Genomic DNA, 13,308 nt, shown 5'->3' with positions numbered 1-13,308 from the left:
AAAAAGTTAACGGAGACATTGTGACAATTGGAGATAATGCCACTGCAAGGATAGCTAGAAAAGGTACTCTTAGTCTCAATAATGGAAAGACTAAAACATAAAATGTCTTGTATATTGAAGGTTTGAAGCATAATCTTCTCAGTGTTAGTCATATGTGTGATAAAGGACACGCTCTCACATTTCATTCTTGAGATCGTGAGATAAGGAAGGTAGGCATAGGAAAATTAGTTGTTGATGTGAATAAATTGTTAAATAACGTATATATCCTCAATGAGAGCAAGGGAGAAAAAAGTTATATGGTACAAATAGATGAAAGTTGGTTATGGCATAAAAGAATGGGCCATATGAACTTTGATAATCTAGTGAAAATCAACACCAAACAAGTAGTGGGAGAGATGCCAAAGATCATGAAACCTTCAAGCACTATTTCAAGCAATGTAAGCATGGGATGTAGGCAAGAACAAGCTTGAAGACAAAGGAGTGAAGCCATTGGAACTTGTTCATACATATCTTTTTGGGCCCGCAAGAACACAAAGTCTATAAGGTGAAAATAACTTCGTGTTGCTCATTGATGATTAGTGACATGGGTTATGTTCCTCAAAGAAACATCAAAATCATTTTATAAGTTTAAAGCTTTCAAAGCCTTGGTTGAAAACAAAACTGATTTAAAAATCAAGTGGTTGAGTTCAAATCGAGGAAGCAAATTTATCTCAAGTGAATTTGAAGAGTTGTGTGAGTCACATGGAATAAGAAGACATTTTTCAGATGCAAGAACTCCACAGTAGAATGGAGTTGTAGAAATGAAGAATCAAATTGTACAAGAGATGGCTAGAACAGTGTTGAATGATTTAAAGCTATCACACAAGTTTTGGAGAGAAGTAGTCAACACCATAGTCTACATTCTAAATAGAGCGAAAATCAGAGTGAACAACAACAAAATACCTTATGAACTATGGAAGGGTAGACTAACAATAGTCAAATACTTCAAAGTTGATAGGAACAAGTGCTACGTAAGGAGATATGATGGGGATTTGGAAAAATTTGACTCCAAAGCTGGTGAAAGTATCTTTCTTGGTTATTCATTAAGAAGCAAGGCTTATAGATGTCACAATAAAAGATTGACACAAAATTATAGAAAGTATAAATGTTAAAGTGGATGAAGCAAGTCCTCAAAAGGAGAAATCACAAACTAATGAACATCTTGAGGAGACAAATTGCAAGGAAGAAAAAGAAGAAGAAGAAACAAAATGTCAAGATACAAAGACACCATCTAGATTCATCCAGAAGAATCTCTTAGAAAATCTAATTATTGGTGGTAAAGATACAAGAGTGCAGGCTAGACAAAGACTATCAAGTGGACTAGAACATTTGCATTTCTCCTCACAATCTAAAATTGAGCCTAATAATTTCACATAATCTAGTGAATACAAGCACTAGATTAATGTTACGGAAGAAGACTGAATCAAATTAAGAAGAATGGGACATGGGAACTTGTTCCAACACCAAAAGATAAGAATGTGATTGACACTATGTAGGTTTTCAAAAACAATTTGAATGAAGATGCTCCAGTAATAAGAAATAAAGCAAGGTTGGTTTTCAAAGGTTGTGCTCAAGTTGAAGGCATCTATTTTGAAGAAACTTTGCCCGCGTTGCAAGACTAGAAGTTGTCAAAATGTTTTTTCCATTTTCACATTGCATGAACTTCAAAGTCTATCAAATGGATATCAATTCAACCTTTCTCAAAGGAAATTTAGAGGAAGAAGTATACATTGAATATAAAGAAGGGTTCTTATTATGGGAAAATAAGGATCATGTGTGCAAATTGAAGAAAGCACTTTATGGGCTACAACAAGCTCCCATAGCATGGTAATCAAGACTCAAGGAATATCTAATACAATAAGGATTCAAAAAAGGAATGGTTGACAACAATATTTACATTAAGAGAGAATGATAAATTAGTTTATTGTCATGGTTTATGTAGATGTTATCATTTTTGGAGGTAGCGTGAACAAAATGTGCAAAGAGTTTGCAATTGAAATGTGAAAGGAATTTTAGATGTCTATGCTTGGTAAACTATCATTCTTCCTCGGTTTATAGATTTCTCAATCCAAGAAAGGCATATTCATTTCACAAATCAAGTATATCAAATAGATGTTGAAGAAATTTAGAATGGAAGATTGTGCATTGGTTAGAAAATCCACGGTCATAGGTTGTAAATTGAGTAAATATGATGAATCTCCAAAAGCAAATCAAACATTGTATAGGTCCATTATTGGTAGCCTACTATATGTGATAACATCAAAGCTAGACATTTATGTAAGTAATAGTATTTGTTCTTGGTTTCAAGTTGCACCAAAAGAATCTCATTTGCAAGCAGTGAAAAGAATATTCATATATGTAAAGGGCACCTTGGACTTTGGTGTGTGGTACTCACAAGTTAATATTTTACTCTAACAACATATAGAGATGCAAATTGGGAAGGTAATGTTGATTATAGGAAAAGTACAAAAGGAGGAGCATTCTTTTTGGGCAATAGTTTAGTGTCTTAGTTGAGCAAGAAATAATCTTCAGTTTCTCTATCCACAGTAGAGGTGAAGTAAATATTAGTAGGAACATGTTGCACATAAGTTCTTTGGATGAACTAGACATTGAGAGATATTAAGGTAGAATACGATCATTTAATTGCAATACTTTGTGAAAACACAAGCGGAATAAATACTTCAAATAATCATGTTATACATTTGAAAACAAAGCACATTCCAATCAAATATCACTTCTTAAGACAACAAGCAGTAGAACAAAACGTCAAGTTAGAATTGTTTTCACCAAAGACCAGATTGTAGATATTTTCACAAAAACCCTTCCCAAAGAGACATTTGAATGTCTCAGAGAACAACTGAAAGCAATATCCATCTCATCACTTAGTGCTTAAGGAGAAGCACAAGATTAAGAGGAGCATCCCTTTTCCATTAATGTAAAAGGGGGAGAGTTGTAGACAGGGAGGTAGTGCAGCAGGGGGGGGGAATCTTTCATTATAGACATAGGAATATTGCACAAGGGGGAGAATTCTTTCATTATAGATAAAGGAGTATTGCAGCAAGGGGGAGAATTATTTTTGTTCCTTGTCGATTATGTGTTTTGTTGCAAGGTTAACACCAATGAAAAAGGGGGAGATTATTGAAAAAATTGTTGTCATTGATGTCAAAAAGGTCACGTCATTGATATTGTATGTAAGTATCTAGGTAATTAAAAAGGGGTTTCTTGCGAAAAAAAGAAGGAAAAGTCAACAAGTAAAATGGTGATTTCAAACCCATGGTATTTTCCCCTGGTATTTGGAAAATTGAAATAAAAAAGGGTTTATTTATTTAATTAATGAACTAAAGTGACTTTCGAATTAGCATGCCTTTTCATGAAGGGTCACGATAATGTATAAAAGGAGAAAACATTGGAAGGAAAGTGCGTGTGAGCAAAAATGCAATTTGTGGAGTAAACGAATCATCTTAGCATCTTCACTATAAGAATTTTATGGGTTTCTTCAAATGGCAAAATTTTGAGCATATTGAGGAGAGATAGAAGAGGAAATATGGTTAAATTTTCAAATATTGGTTCGATATACTTTCAGAGATATACACTGTGAAATTCAAGGTTTCTGATTGGTCTTGAAATCTACTTCAAATGAGTCATCTCAGAATTTTCATTATAACTTATTTTCTAGTATGTTTTATACCATGAAATTTTGAAACGAAAAAAAATAATATATAGGTACATGTGGTCAAAATTTTAGACATTGGTTCATTATACTTTATGGGATATGCCCCATGGAAGTTAGGGTTCCTAATTGCACCTGAAATTAGTTTCAAATAGGGCTATTTGGAATTTTCACTATACATTATTTTTTGGGATGTTTTAGATGTGAAATGTTTAGAGATCTATGGCAACATACGGTAGTGCTCATATCAAAATTTCAAACTTTGTTTCACTATACTTTCAACGATATGCCCTATAGAAGTTAGGGTTTGTAAATGGTCCTAAAATCACTTTCAAACAAGCTAGCTTGGAATTTCTGTTGTAACTCGTTTTCTGGGACTTAGACTATGGAATTTTTAGAGATTCAAGGAGACATATAGAACTACCTAAAGTTATAAATTTCAAAACAAATTTACAAAATTGGATACGTGGCATGCTCTACAAGTTCATTATTGGGAATAGGCAAAAAACAACGAGGTTTGGGAGAGTTATCATAAATTTCGTTTGGAGATTAAAATTTTGGTCAGACCTGGTGAAGGAAAAATTAGTGAGGTGAAGGAAAAATTAGTGAGGTGATGGCAAAAGCAACAAGCATACCTTGTGAAGGCAGAAGCAACAAACATACCCAATGAAGGAAACATTAGCAAGCGTGCTTGGTGAATGCAATGTGAATGTTATCATCTTTCAAAGAAGTTATATGCACTAAAGAAGAGTTGTAATTGAAGGTTGTTGCTTAAATAAAGAGATTGGTGTCTCTTTCTAAGTTGTTGCTTAGCATTGGGGACTAGTGTCTCTGAAAGGTTGGTGCCTATGAATATTTGTAGTGGTTGGCATTGATGACAAAGGGAAGCAAATTATTGATGTGAAGCCCAGTGTCACCGTTGCCACCACCAAGATCCAGAAGATTGAGCCCTAAGATACAGAGGAGGGGGAACAAATCTTCCCTCACAGATGTGGGTGAAGGGTTCTCCTTTGTAGTTCATTGTCGACAACGGAAGCCAAAAGAACCTCATTTCAGTAGAGGTCATGAAGCAGTTGGGCCTACTGACCACACCACACCCGCAACCATACACCATCGGGTGGCTTCACCAAGGACAAGATCTTTGCATCAACCAATAGTGTTGCCTTCCCTGCAACATCAAGCCCTTCACAGATGAGGTATTGTGTAATGTTGCTCCTCTTGAAGTTTGTGATGTATTATTAGGCCAACCATGCTTGTGGATGTGTCATGTTGTGTATGAATCTAGGCCTCACACTGTTATTATTTCTTTGGGCAATAAGCTACACAAGATACCTGAGGTAGCACCGCATACCGCCACCTCTTTGATTTCTGCGAAGCAATGCAGTAAGATCATTTCCCATACTAGAAAATGTTTCTTCCTTATGATTCGCCCTCACAGAAAGATGAAGGCTCTGGCCACATCCACAGCCTCCAAACAGGGCTCCTCCACATGGCAGCATCAGATGGACAAGGTCGTGGAAGAGTACGGGGATATCTTCACCTCACTCATAGGGGTACCCTTTCACTGTCTGGTCAAGCACTCCATCGATCTAACCCCAGGCACACCACTACCCAACAGATCGATATACCAACACTTTGTTCTAGAGAATGATGAAATTAAGCGCAGATTCAGGAGTTGTTGCATATAGGGCACATGAGGCTAAGTTCATCACCCTATGGGAGCCTGATCATGTTGGTATAGAAGATAGATGAAACCTAGAGACTTTGTATTTACTATTGGGCATTGAATAAGATCATTGTCTAGAATAGGTATCCAATCCCACGAATTGATGACCTTTTGGACCAGCTCAAGGGGGCCAAATATTTTAGCAAGAATGACCATTGAGGTCATCAATCACCTCATTGATCCCGATACTGCTAGATTAGTAGAGATCTGTCTCACCTTTACTTTGATCTCCTTTGAAGGGGAATTCTATGAGCAGACATGCGAGGTTTCCATGGTTCCCCCCTATCACCGGTTGTTGCTAATATTTTTATGGAAGACTTTGAATCCAAGGCTTTGGTCCCAGCCCGTCTCCAGCCTAAGCTATGGAAAAGATTTGTAGATGACACAAGTGTCATCTGGTCTCATGGGCAAGAAAGGTTGGATCAATTTTTCCAACATCTCAATAATCAATCTTCCTCCATAAAGTTTACTATGGAACATGAAGTTGACGGGTACCTGCCTTTTCTTGATGTCCTCATTTCAAAGAAGGATGACAGTTCTTTCTGCCATCGAATGTTTCGGAAGAAAACTCATATTGAGCAGTGTCTTCATGCCAAATCTCATCATTTCCCTGCTTAGAAGTTTGGTGTTCTCAACACACTAGCCACCCATGCGCTGAGAATCTCTAATGAAAACAACCTTTATAAAGAGAAAGCCCATCTCCTGAATGTTTTTGTTAATAATGGTTATAGTAGGTGCCAAGGTCTTGAAGCTTTCCTTAAAGATAGCAGAGGTCCCAAGGCTAAGAAAAACCCTAGAGATCAAATCTCAGGAGTGCATCTTCTTTTCATCCAAGGGACCACTTACAAGATTGTGAGAATCCTTAGGAAGCATAATGTTTCCTCAAACTTTAGACCCCTTAACACTATTTGTAGCTCCCTAAGATCTGTAAAAGACCCTGGTAAGGACATGAAAGGTGTCTATGTCATTCCTTGTTCTTGTGGGAACCCCTATGTTGGTGAAATAGGGTGCTCTATTAATGAGAGGATTCATGAGCACGCATCCGACATAAAGCATGGGAGGACCCAACCTTCAACCTTGACAGAACACGCAAAGAAGACTAAGCATAATATATGCATTGAGGAGGACTGAGTTATTGCTAAGATTGCTCCTTTTCATCACCGTAAGTTTAGGGAGGCCATTGAAATTGAAAGGAGGCCGAGTAATCTTAATAGGGATGACGACTGGAAGATTAGTAGTTGTGGGATCCCTACCTATTCCTCTTAGTGCGCCTACCCCCTGCCCCCCTCCCCCCCTTTTTTACCCTCTTCGTCGTTCCTTTCGATTGACTATTCCTTTTATGATTTTATTCCCTCAGCTCTTGGATTGTTTTACTTTCCTTTGTACTCCCTTTAATTCTTAATTTTCCCTTTCTTGTTTGGTATTTATTACGTTTATTTATTCATTATTTTTATTAATATTACGAATATATTTTTATTATGATTTAATTTTTTATCCTAATTTATCCCATAATATTTCCTATAATAGTATTAATATAAGTTTTTTGGTTCCTTATTAATTATTTAATAAGTTAGTTTGTTAGTTTAGGTGCATAAATTTTTTTACTGATATGTATCTTTAAGTTGATAAATAGGTTTATAAAGAGAGTTGTAAGTATTTTTATGTATTTTTAGTTACATATATATTGAAATGAAAATAAAATAATTTGATAAACTAATTAAAATTTCAATTAATTAATTAATAAGCATTTGTTTTTAATCCTAATATATTTAATTACATATGTATTTTAATTAACTAAATAATTAATTAACTAATCCCATAATATTTCCTATAATAGTTTTAATATAAGTTTGTATTTATTTTATTTAGTTTTGAATTAAAAAGAAGATAATATATAGTTAGATACAGATAAATTAATTTAATAAACAAATTAATTAATTAGTTATTTAATTAATTAACACTTATTTTTTATCCCACAATAATTCTTATGATAGTATTAATATATATTTTTAAGTTTTTATATAAACATAGCTGAAATAATTTTTAATTGAAAATATATAAAATTTAATAAACAAATTAACTAATTAATTAATTATTTAATAAACTTTTCACCTAACTCTTGGTCGAGTCAAATGTAGATGTGGTTTGGTCAATTGTAGCCGTTGATTTCTAGCCGTTTGAATGATCAGTCTCTCTATTTAACTTGTTTCCATGATCTGATTATTCATCTTGTCCTGTCGATGAACCACACTTGTTGGTTTGAAATGCGTCGACAAATGGATTTTGATGTGATTATCGCCGAAAACATGTCTCAAAAACTTGAAGTCTGGTTATCACCAAGTACCAATTGAACCCTCTGATGTGTGGAAGACCACCTTCAAATCCAAGGAGGGCCTTTTCGAATGGCTGGTCATGCCTTCCGGGTTGACGAATGCCCCACAACCTTAATGCGATTGATGGACGACATCTTGCGACCTTTCACCAACTCGTTCAGGGTAGTGTACCTGGACAACATTCTAATTTTTAGCCGAATTTATGAATAACACATACACCATATTCGACAAGTCCTCCAAACCCCGCGACAACACAAATTGTGTGGCAATTTGGAGAAATACACTTTTAGTTTGACCCAGGTCCAATCTTTGGGGTGATCATTGATGAGAGGGGTGCGCATGTGGACCTAACCAAGATACAAGTTATTCAAGATTGGCTAGCACTAACCACTCTAACAAAGCTCCACATCTTTTTGGGTCTTGCCAATTTCTATTGCAGGTTCGTGTTAGGATTCTCTCATATCACTTGGCCTTTGAGTCAAGTCACCAAGGGCGGGGCGAAAGCAAAGTTATTTTGGTATGAATCGCAATAGAAGGTGTTTTTCGAGTTGAAGCATCGCCTCTGCTTTACACTAGTGCTCGCACTACCAAACCTATAAAAACCATTTGAAATTGAGACAGACACCTCTAACTGTGCTATAGGTGCAGTTCTTAACCAGTAGGAGCATCTGGTGGTATATCATAGTGAGACACTTTCATATACATGAAAAAGATATGTACCCTATTGTGTAGGCCTGCTGACACTAGAAGCATTACATTATGGGGAAGGAAACTGTCATCCACACAGACCACTGACCCCTGCAGTTCATACAAACACAAGGGAAGTTGCAGAATAATCACCATAAGAAATGGTCCACATATTTGCAACAATTCCATTTGAACATCAAGTACAAGAAGGGCATCACCAATAATGTTGTAGACTATCTCATCCGACCATCGAATATGGCGCTGACTATTGTGCTCAACTCTTTTGAACACGATACTTCGGGGTGGCCACATCTTTACAAGAGCGGTCCAAAATTTAACAACACATACCAGATGCTCGCGGAAGGCAAGCAAGTTCTATATTTTCACCTCTAGGGCGCACTATTATGCCACTTGGGACACCTATGTGTTCCTTCAAGAGAGCGTGCCAAGATGATTTGGGAGGAGCACTACAGTCAGGTCGTTGGACATTTCAGAGTAGAGAAAACAGTGGTAGTGATGCAGAAGTATTTTTATTGGTCGAACCTTCGACAGGATGTTGGGAAGTACATAAGATCCTGCACTGCCTGTGTCCTTGCCAAACTGAAAACCAAGAAGCAAGGCCTATATACTCGTTTGCCTACTCCTAGTCGTCCTTGGGAATCCATCTCCACGGATTACATTTCAAGCCTTCCTTCTACTAAGAATGGCAATGACTGGATGTTCTTGGTCGTTGACAAATTCTCTAAGATGGCCATTCTAGTGGCCTGCAAGAAGAGTACCACAGTAGAAGCCACCGCTAAGCTCTTCTTTGAATGAGTGTGGGTACATTTTGGAATCCCACGGTCCATTATCTCAGATCAAGACAATAGGTTCCTATGTACATTTTGGTCAAGCCTCTGGTCAATGTTGGATACCAAGCTCACTAAGTCCACGTCCTTACACCCCCAAATTGATGGCCAATTAGAGGTCGTCAATAGGATGATTGTGCACATTTTGTGCATGTACATCTTGAAGCATCCATGCACATGGGATGAAAGCCTCCCTTATGTCCAACACAACTACAACACAGCTCTTCATAGCTCCACTAGCCATAATCCCTTTCAGGTGGGGTTGAGATTCCATCCACTATGTCCCATTGATGTGGCCATAACATTTGCAGCTACTCAGGCAAATTTGGCTCATGTACAGTTCGAAGCTTACCGGAATAACAACTTCATTAAGCAAAGTTTGGTTACATTTGTAGAAGGAGTACCTCGCTGGGTCCCATCGCAAACTTCGCCCGCTCTGATATGGGTCGTACACCATCACCAAAGCTATAGGGGACAATGCCTTCGAGCTTAGCATTCCACCGTTCCTTGGCCTGCACCCAATATTCAATGTGGACTGGTTGTGACCATACTTTCCCCCATTGTTGGACACATCCAACGTTGTTGAGCAGCTGACACCAACATAGCTCAACCCAAGCTGCATCGAGCAAGCCACAACTGATAGGATCATGGACACATAGATCAAGAACACTCGCCAGTAGAGTATCCAACTATATCGAGTTTTCAAAGCAGGCAAACTCCTTCACCAAGGACCAAGTTCAACATAAGTTTCCCCATCTAATGGAGGCACTCAACGCAATGGGGGCCATTTCTTCCTAAGGGGGTTGGTTTGTTCCAAGTGGATATTGGTTGCCACCCGCCTATTCCACTTGGACCCCCACTGTTTCTTTTTAGTTTCCTTAATTGTACTTTTTAGTTTCCTTGATTGTAGTACACCTTACTATTTTTAGTAGTTTTTTCGAGTCCTAAACTTCTAGAGTCGTTTTGAGGGCCTAAAAGACGTTTTTTTTGTGAAAACAAAGAGAATAGAAAAATGCCAAACCAATTAACATATTTTTTTCGGCCTCCTCTTGTACATCTTCAAAACGAGGTATTATGAGAGTCAAACGGAAATCATAGGCCAAAGTTACGACCTCAGGAAGTTGACGTTCCAACTAACCCCAACGGGGCCCACAAGATTTTGGCGCTTCATCTCCTAGGGTTAGGTTTATGGATGTTTAGGGTTTCCCATTATTTCTCAATGATAAAAATTCCACTGAGCCTCATTGTAACACAGTTCAGAGGCATGTAGCCACCACATCTCTTCTCATAGATAAGCTACCATTGTTCGTGTTGGTTTATTTCCATTTTGCTTGTAAGCATCTTCGAGTTCTTTGATATTAATGAAATGAAGATTTATTTCTGCTGCATCTCCGTGTTTATGTTTATATGTGTATTTTGTTGCGTTCCTGCATAAGTTCGGATCACTCATCTTTCCATTTAATGTCTAATTTATGAAAGCATGATTTGACCTACAAAAGCATGAAAAACTAATATGGCACAAGATAGTGCTTGTTTGATGAATCAAGCATGGATTAGGGCCATTTCTCTTTAGAAAGAACAAGAGAGGGTCACTCATAATCTTCTATTAAGTTCAACAATAAGATGATCTTATGCACATTGCTTATCCTATGATATTTTTTGCTTATGAACAATGAAAGATATGGACAACAAATAAAAAAAGTATGCATGATAATCTAAATGAGTATGGATAACAAATTGAATTAATATAATGAGCCAATAAAACAAGCTTGGACAACAAACTTAAAAAGCTAGTTATGGACAATTTTAAGCATATAAAGAGAGAAGTATGAGTATGTACAATATGCGTATAGAAAATACATGAAAATAAAGATATTCAAACATTAAAATAATAAGGAAATATATACTAGAACATGCAATGTACAACAAAAGAACTAAGTGCACGAGTTGACTGTGGGGGCCCTCCATCTTCAAGCAAGCACACATATTGAAGACTATAAACTACAAAAATTCAAAAAGATTCATTGATTGATAAAAACTACGTAAGTAGATCTACAACACAATTTGTAGAAGTATTATACCAAAGCTCTCAAAACATAGTTATGAAAAATACAAAGTTGTGTTAAATCTTCACACACCTGGAGCCTTTATACAAATTCTTAAAACTGAAAAGGCTATAATTACTCATGCCTTAAAGTAATTATTATTATTATTTATTATTATCTATTTGGGCTGAATTCCACCCATACAGACCCTTGAAATCTAATATAATCCCTAAAAAGCTAAAATGGATTTAATTTTAGCTCAAAACTAGGGATTTTTCTTAAGATTTACCGCAATGACTGGGTCTGTACAAGTTTATTCTCAAGAACTCAATATGTGTTTGTCCATATCTTGGTCCCAAGGAATAAAATCCCTACCTTTGATTTTTCCTAGCTCGCTTACATATATTCAAATAGATGAGCATTTGTAAAACATTTGAGGTATATTTCATGGTTAGAGTTTTTTTAATGCACAATGTTTTTAATAAAAAAATCATAATTTAGAAAAGGATGACTTTGGATACCTTTTTTAGGGTTTTTGAAGCCAAAATGAAGATAAAATAGGCAAAATGACATATAAATTAGGTAAATTAAGCCAAATTTAGGGTGTAGGCTAAGAAAAAACCATAAAAAAGGCACCCACCAATTCTTATAGTGTAATAGATTGTTATCGAGGGGAGGTAGGCTTGTGCCAGTGAAATCCATGTTAAAAGAAATTCATGTTTAGTGTGTATCTCATTCCTTTTATCGCAAAGGTGTGCTATACCAAGTTAGAAGACTTGGTTTTAAATTTATGTGGGCTAGAGATATATATATATATATATATATATATATATATATATATATATATATATATATATATATATATATATATATATATAAAAGTAAAAAAATAAAATAAAATAATAATAATAATAATAATAATAAAAAAAAAGAAATAAAAAAATTTGTTGGGTTTCATGGAAAAAAATAATATTATTCCTAAAGAGTTGGAGTATTGTGGAATCAAGAACGTTCATCGCCTTGTTATAAGTTTGGTGGCTAAGTGTGTATAGAGAATTATATGGGGTAATGGACTATGGAGTAGAGTTGTGAAACATAAATATATAGAGCCCCACTCCTTGGAGGATTAGATCATATCCCTAACAAAATCATGTAATAACTATTCTATAATGTGGAAGGTTTTGGTGTTAGTACTTCCATTAATTGGGAATTGGCTAGTTTGAAAGGCGGGGGTTGGAAACAAAGTAAGACTTGGACAATATCCATGGGTTTGTTGTGGTGTGAATTAAAAATTTCCTAGGAACATTTTTGGATCTCTAAGAGAAGGAGATTATTTATTCTTATCACAAGTGTTAGATCAAAATAACCCATCTATCTTAAGACAAGAGTGGTTATTAGTTGAAAATTTGGCTTTCGTTGTTAAGGAGGGAATAATATGGGAATCATTTCAATCAACACTAGGAGCAAGCAATGTTAGGATTAAGGAGCTAGAGATGAGTTTGAGTGGTCGATGAACCCTGTGAGAGGTGAATATTCTCCAAAATTCGGCTATATAATGCTCAAAGAGGAGGAGGGTTTGCAAGATGAGGAGTGGTGGTACATATTGTGTTAGAAATTCAAGTTCCACTTAAAAACCAAAAGCTTAGTGTGGTTGGTTCTTAGGCATAAATGACCAACCTACAATTATATGTGAAGAAATAGTTGGCCTGGACTTAGTAGATGCACACTTTGTCTAGTATGTGAGGAAAACTCGTCACATATGTTAATTCATTATAATTCTTTTGGTTATATATGGAAGGAATTTGAGGTTTTGATCCTAATTGAGAATGTATATGGGGATATCCCATTGAGGAATGTATGACTTAGTGGTGTGGGAACCTTATCATTAGATCTTATAAAGCTATTCTTGTAGTGGTTGCACAAGGGATAAGGTTAGCCAAAAAAGTTTGGTTTGTTTGAT

This window comes from Pinus tabuliformis, chromosome 5_2 (genome assembly GCF_031772625.1).
Source record: "Pinus tabuliformis cultivar Carrire ecotype Pingquan chromosome 5_2, CPIR1, whole genome shotgun sequence".
Lineage (NCBI taxonomy): Eukaryota > Viridiplantae > Streptophyta > Pinopsida > Pinales > Pinaceae > Pinus > Pinus tabuliformis.
Note: the sequence above shows the minus strand (reverse complement) of the source record.